Genomic DNA, 7,636 nt, shown 5'->3' with positions numbered 1-7,636 from the left:
TAAAGAAAATATGTTTATCTGGGGCCCCTTAATAACTAGCCATGACTATCCCCTAAAATTTAAAATTATTCTGTCTTTTCTATGTCTCACAATAAACATGACTTTTTAAAGATAATTTTTATTTATGGCACGAATATTACACTAATGACAGATTAAAATATTTTAAAATATTTTATAATCACACCTCACACCAAATCTATAGGGTTAGTTCACTTTTGTATGTTCATTTCTGTACTGGAATAAAAGCATACATAATTCTATGTAGTTGAGGCCACAACATAGATATAATTTTATATGTTTTTTTTTTCCCTCCCAGGGAGGAAAGGAAACTGACATTTATTGAGGATCTAATAAGGGTCAGGCACTATTTCAGGCTCATTAGCATATTTTATATCTTTTATTTCTTAGAACAACACTGTAAGGTATGTATATTATTCCCTTGTTTATGTAAAAATTAAGTAACTTTCTGAGATAGAGCCAATAGTCAAACTGACTCCAAACTTGCACTCTTTTCATTATGCACTGCTGCCTCGATGAAGTACATTTTCCCTACAATATACTTCAAAGTTTTAATTTTAATAGCTTCATAAGATTTAATTAGACTGTAAACTCTCTGAATAGGTCTCATTTCTATCCCCAATACTCAGTAGATGTTCTGTATATATTTATTTAATAATGCAAACCTCTACTCTCCCAATTCACTCTCTTTTCCCTATGTACTGAGATGAAAAAAGCTCAGGGATACTGAGTCCCATATCATAGATTTCATCCCTTATATTTATTTGGTTTCCTTTCATTTAATGCTCATAACAACCCAGCGAGATATGTACTATCATCATTTCTGTTTTACATACAAGCAAACCAAGTAATTTGCCCAAGATCCCAGCAGCTTCTAAGAAGCAATACTGGAAAAAAAACTTTAGGGCTGGGGGACTCCAAAGTCCAGACCTTTAACTATTATACTATTTTATTCTATGTAGATTTATTAAAAGTTGTAAATAAATCATATTTTTATATACCATATATAACTTTAGTCCACCAAATAACTTGTTTTGTATAGGAATTATTCCATGAAATCTTTTATAAAGCAAATAATACCTCCCAAATTTATCAATCTGAATCCAGATTTTCTTAGACATTAAATTTATAGTAATAGTCATGAGTTTTTAAAATTCAGCAAATGTTAAGCACCAACTGTGTACCAGATATTAGGGATAGAATAGTGAGTAAATTGTAATACTCTTTAACCTCTGGAACTTATTGTCTAGGGCTGTGTGTCATGTCTAGGCTTCTCTGGAAAACCTTATCTGATCATCTGTTTGGGCCTAAGTATACCTTCTCTGTGCTTCTATAACACCTGCCTCTATTATAAATATGGATATAATAAAAAGTATAAAAATATGCTAAAAGTATGCATGTACCCCTCATACAGTTAGTAAATAGAATATTACCAATGAAACCTATGAATCCAGTTGTATTTACTTCCCTATAGAGAGGAAAGTATTATCCTCCTGATAGTTCTTAGCTTTCTTTCTTTCTTTTTTTTTTTTTTTTTTAAGGTGAGAAGATATATATATTTAGAATTAGCCAGCTGGACACCGTTTAGATGATCCCAATTTTGTTGGCAACGTCCAAAGCATCATAATCAGGAGCCAGTCAAACATATGCCTTCTTCTCTCCATCAGGCCTGATCAGGGTGTTGACCTTGGCCACATCAATGTCATAGAGCTTCTTCACAGCCTGTTTGATCTGGTGCTTATTGGCTTTGACATCCACAATGAACACAAGTGTGTTGTTGTCTTCTATCTTCTTCATGGCAGACTCTGTGGTCAAGGGGAACTTGATGATGGCATAGTGGTCAAGCTTGTTTCTCCTGGGGGCGCTCTTCCGAGGATATTTAGGCTGCCTCCGGAGCCGCAGTGTCTTTGGCCGCCGGAAGGTGGGTGCCGTACGGATTTTCTTTTTTTTGTGGCTGTGGACGCCTTTTAGCACTGCCTTCTTGGCCTTCAAAGCTTTTGCTTTGGCTTCGGCTTTGGGAGGGGCAGGAGCTTCCTTCTTTGCCTTCGGCGCCATCTTGTGAAAAGCTCTTTCTTTTTTTATTATGGTAAAATACATACAACATATAAATTTGTGTCATATCTAAGAATCCATCCAATAAGAATCCACTTCTTGTAAGAATTTTATGGTTTTATCTCGTATATTTACTTTAGGTCATTGATCCATTTATCCATTTTTTTTTTTTTTTTTTTGGAGACAGAGTCTCACTTGTTGCCCAGGCTTAGTGAGTGCCGTGGCGTCAGCCTAGCTCACAGCAACCTCAAACTCCTGGGCTCAAGTAATCCTTCTGCCTCAGCCTCCCGAGTAGCTGGGACTACAGGCATGTGCCACCATGCCCGGCTAATTTTTTAGATATATTAGTTGGCCAATTAATTTCTTTCTATTTATAGTAGAGATGGGGTCTCACTCTTGCTCAGGCTGGTTTCGAACTCCTGACCTCGAGCAATCCGCCCGCCTCAGCCTCCCAGAGTGCTAGGATTACAGGCGTGAGCCACCGCGCCCGGCCTGTAATTTTCTTGTATGTTTTTATCTAGCTTTGGTATCAGGGTAATGCTGGCCACAAAGAATGAGTTAGGAAATGTTCCCTATGCTTCAATTTTTTCAAAGAGTTTGAGAAGAATTGGTGTCAATTCTTCTTTAAATGTTTGGTAGAACTCACTAAAACTATCTGGTCCTAGACTTTCTTTTGACTTTCATCATATTTGGGAAGTTTTCAGCCATTATTTCCTCAGATAATCTTTCTGCCCCTTTCTTCTTTCTCCCTCTGGAACTCTCCCATAATGTCTGCTTGATAATCTCCCACAAGTCTCTTAGGCCCTGTTCAGTTTTCTTCACTCTTTTTTTTTCTTCCTGTTCCTCAAACTTGATAATTTGAATTATTCTATATTTCTTTTTCTTTTCTTTTCTTTCTTTCTTTTTTTTTTTTTTTTTTGAGACAAGAGTCTCGCTTTGTTGCCCAGGCTAGAGTGAGTATTGTGGTGTCAGCCTAGCTCACAGTAACCTCAATCTCCTGGGCTCAAGCAATCCTGCTGCCTCAGCCTCCCGAGTAGCTGGGACTACAGGCATGAGCCACTATGCCCGGCTAATTTTTTCTATATATATTAGTTGGCCAATTAATTTCTTTCTATTTATAGTAGAGACGGGGTCTTGCTCTTGCTCAGGTTGGTTTCGAACTCCTGACCTCGAGCAATCTGCCCACCTCAGCCTCCCAGAGTGCTAGGATTACAGGCGTGAGCCACCATGCCAGGCCTGAATTATTCTATATTTCAAGTTCACTGATTTCTTTCTTCTGTCTGCTCAAATCTGCTATTGTATCCCTCTAGTGAATTTTTCATTTCAGTTATTGTACAGTTCCAGAATTTGTTTGGTTCCTTTTGTAGCTTATATCTCTTTGTTGATATTCTTATTTCATATAAGTACCGTGCACTAACCGATTGCACTACTGGAGCTCCGATATTCTTATTTCATTTGTATATCATTTTCCTGATCTCTTTTAGTTCTTTGTCCATGTTTTCCTTTAGCAATTTGAGCATATTTAAGACAGTTGTTTTAAAAGTCTTTGTCTAGTAAGTCCAATTTCTGAGCTTCCTCAGGATGGTTTCAGTCAACTTATTTTGTTCCTTTGAATGAACCATCTTTCTTTCTTTGTTTTTTTTCTTTTGTATGCTTTGTAATTTTAATTGAAAATTAGACATTTGAATATTTTAATGTGGTAACTCTGAAAATCTGATTCTTCCCTTCAGTGTTTGAGTTTTTCTTTTTACTTATTCAAGGCTATAGCAGTCTGATTGTTTAGTGATTTTTTTTTTCAAACTGTTTTTGCAAAGCCAACTCTATTCCTTGTCATGTATGGTCATTGAAGTCTCCATTCTTTCAGAGATTTTCTTAGAAGTCAGAAGCTAAGACATAAAATGAACTAAAATAATGTAAATACCCTCCTGAAGCCACCCTTCAATAATGGGGTGCAATGCGAGAACTGTGGTAGGGGCCTAGCTAAAAATAATGCATAGGCCTGGTTAAAAATAATAATTAGTAACTGTCACCTTGTAATTGCCATTTCCAAGCCATGCAGCTAGTGGTCATAAAGATTCTTAACTTCTCCCCATAGCTGGTGTCCATAAAGATTCTTAACTTTCTCCATAGGTAATATCACGTTTCAAAAGCTAAAGGTAGTTTTTTTTTTTTGTTTTTTTTTTTCTTTTAAGACAGAGTCTCGCTTTGTTGCCCAGGCTAGAGTGAGTGCCGTGGCATCAGCCTAGCTCACAGCAACCTCAAACTCCTGGGCTCAAGCAATCCTCCTGCCTCAGCCTCCCGAGTAGCTGGGACTACAGGCATGTGCCACCATGCCCGGCTAATTTTTTCTATATATATTAGTTGGCCAATTAATTTCTTTCTATTTATAGTAGAGACAGGGTCTCGCTGTTGCTCAGGCTGGTTTCGAACTCCTGACCTCGAGCAATCCGCCTGTCTCGGCCTCCCAGAGTGCTAGTTTGCCTTGTAGTTTTTTGAACAATCTGGCCTGAGTTCTGAGTTAAGTGAAACAGAGACATGCCTTGAGTTAGTCATTCAGGTAGCCCCCAGAGAAGTTGGAATAGATATACACATTACTTTACAAATAAGGTCTTCTCTACTCCTTCTGGAACCAGGGGCCAGGGTCCACACTACTGTGTTTTCCCGAAAATAAGACAGGGTCTTATATTTATTTTTCCTCAAGAAGACACCCTAGGGCTTATTTTCAGGGGATGTGTTATTTTCCCCTCAAAGCCTCAGCTTGCAGCATGTGCAGGATGGCCGGGACCTGACAGGGAGAGTCAACCTTGTTGGTGGGGCTGCCTGCACTTTTCCGGTCACCTCTGGGATAGTAGCTGTCACAATGGGACAGATGAGAAGGGCTGCTTGTCTTCTTTACCGCTCCCCAGGGAAATGCACGGGTTGTGCAGATATGCTGCGTAGCCACGCCATCGCTAGGTCTTATTTTCGGGGTAGGTCTTATAGTGCGCAAATGCTTAGATTTGGAGAACCAGAAACTTTGAAGGTGAGTAGCAAAAGGAACAAAAGCAACTAGAATGTTTTTTTAGACAGAGTCTTGCTCTATTGCCTGGGCTAGAGTGCCGTGGCGTCAGCCTCGCTCACAGCAACCTCTAACTCCTGGGCTCAAGCAATCCTCCTGCCTCAGCCTCCCAAGTGGCTGGGACTACAGGCATTCTCCACCACACCCGGATAATTTTTTCTATTTTTAAGTTGTCTGGCTAATTTCTTTCTATTTTTAGTAGAGATGGGGTCTTGCTCTTGCTCAGGCTGGTCTTGAACTCCTGTTTTCTTTTTTTGACACAGTCTCACTCTGTTGCCCAGGCTAGAGTGCCGTGGCATCAGCCTAGCTCACAGCAACCTCAAAACTCCTGGGCTCAAGCAATCCTCCTGCCTCAGCCTCCCGAGTGTATCTGGGACTACAGGCATATGCCACCATGCATGGCTATTTTTTCTATGTATTTTTAGTTGGCCAATTAATTTCTTTCTATTTTTAGTAGAGATGGGGTCTTGCTCTCGCTCAGGCTAGTTTTGAACTCCTGACCTTGAGTGATCCTCCCTCCTCGGCCTCCCAGAGTGCTAGGATTATAGGCGTGAGCCACTGTGTCCAGCTGAAAGATATATTTTTTGACATTGAGTAAACCATTATGGATGGCATTACAATAAAATATAAACATATATCTTTCTTGATTAATGAAATTATAATTTACTTATGAAAATTCTAACATTCTCATTTGTAATTATTTTGCTTCACTAAAGGCAGACTATGCTATTCAAAGCTAACACATGATAAAATTCGACAATAGTAATGTACACACCTGAATTAGTTTTTACTTAGTATTATATGTATTACATATATATAAGTATATCTAGTTCTATTTATACATATACATCACTAGGTAGATAGTTTTTCTAAAAAAATAGAATCTTTAAAGTATTTAATGTTTAATTTTCATTATTATACCTTAATAGGAAAGATGGAACAATAAAATGTATCTCTAAACATATATTTCACAGTCGGTAGTAGTAGCATGGCAATATTTTGATTTATATAGGGTTAATCTGATTAGGACTTTTAACTTTCAGGAAATATTAGTCTAAAGTAAATCATTAATTCAAGAGTGATAAAGATTATTTATGGAAGCTGGAGGCAGTGGCTCATCCCTGTAATCCCAACACTTTGGGAGGCTGAGACTGAAAGATTGTTTGAGGCCAGGAGTTTGGGACCAGCTTGGGCAACATAGTGAGACCCAACCTGCAAAAAATGAAAAAAAATAAAAAATTTATCTGGGCACTGTGGCACATGTCTTCTCAGGAGGCTGAGGCAGGAGAACTGCTTGAGCCCAGGAGTTTGAGGTTGCAGTGAGCTATGATGATGCCACTGTACTCTAGCCTGGGCAACAGAATGAAACCCAGTTTAAAAAAAAAAAAAGATTATTCATAAAAAAGAGACACCAGCTGGGTTGCAGGCTCTCAAACTGTCCCTCACAACGATCCTAATTCTGCTCTCTGCACTAGTTTTTTTTTTTTTTTTTCCTTTGTCATCAAGACACTCCCTCTATAGGTTAGTCATGGGAAAGGCGTTAGCTCATTTATTTGTCATTATTGAGCTTCTTTCTTTCCCACAAAGGCTAGTCTATTTATCATTTTTTTAATGGCTTGGACAAAAAAGAGAAAACTATATTTTTTTCAGCAGAAACACATTAATATTTATTCCCTTAAGCAGGAATTTTACAGAATATGTCTGAAAACAACATTTTAAACCAGTGTCACAAATGCTTCCTTTTAATAAAAGAAACCTTCTGAAATAATGCTGTCCTCAAGAAGAGATCATCTGATAGTTTTGGTACTATCTTCTCATTTCTACTATCTTTGTATAATCATTGTGGTGAAAAGTATTAGAGAAATAGATGCTCTACATGAAATCTTCACAATATGGTCAACTTCTGTCCTCCCTCAAGTCTACCTTTCCTACATGCACACATGGCATTATCTCTGTACATTAACTTCTTATATTTCATTTTATTTTTATTGAATGAGGCTATGATTGGCTTGCTATATCACAAATATTTGCTGTATTTTAAAAATCTCAAGTAGCTCTCCATCTTTTTTTTACATTGGTTAGGGGAGCAGGGATCAAAGTACAGAACTGGGACAGTCACTGCTTATGTTTGTGCTTTATCTCATTAAGAGCTGATCACCAGGAAGGCAAACAGCCTGTCATGAAATTTGCCTTGCAAAGAAATATAATAAAAAAATCTTATGAAAAGAGGCTGAACAGAAGGTGTGTTTAATCTGTTGTAATGTTGGTTAGCCCCAGTTTTAGACCAAGAGTGATGATCCTTGGAAAAAAAATTGGGAGTCTGCCTGCGGGCAACATTTACCCCTGATGTAGAGATTGCTACAGAAACCTAACCGTTGGAAGTTTTCAACATACAAGTAGGGATTTATTAAAGGAATTAATATCTTTGAAGCCTCACAAAGCAATCCTATTTTCCTATAAGATGGATGAAAGGCAGAGATTTCAAAACATTTGCTAGAAAACATCAAT

General features: G+C 38.0%; 1 pseudogene; it reads right to left on the bottom strand.

Moving 5' to 3' along the window:
- Positions 1-1,641: 1,641 nt before the first annotated feature.
- Positions 1,642-2,088, bottom strand: LOC105855483 (large ribosomal subunit protein uL23 pseudogene; annotated as a pseudogene).
- Between the last annotated feature and the right edge of the window lie 5,548 nt (positions 2,089-7,636).

This window comes from Microcebus murinus, chromosome 6 (genome assembly GCF_040939455.1).
Source record: "Microcebus murinus isolate Inina chromosome 6, M.murinus_Inina_mat1.0, whole genome shotgun sequence".
Taxonomy (NCBI): Eukaryota; Metazoa; Chordata; class Mammalia; order Primates; family Cheirogaleidae; genus Microcebus; species Microcebus murinus.
This window is presented reverse-complemented; position numbering and strand designations above follow the sequence as displayed.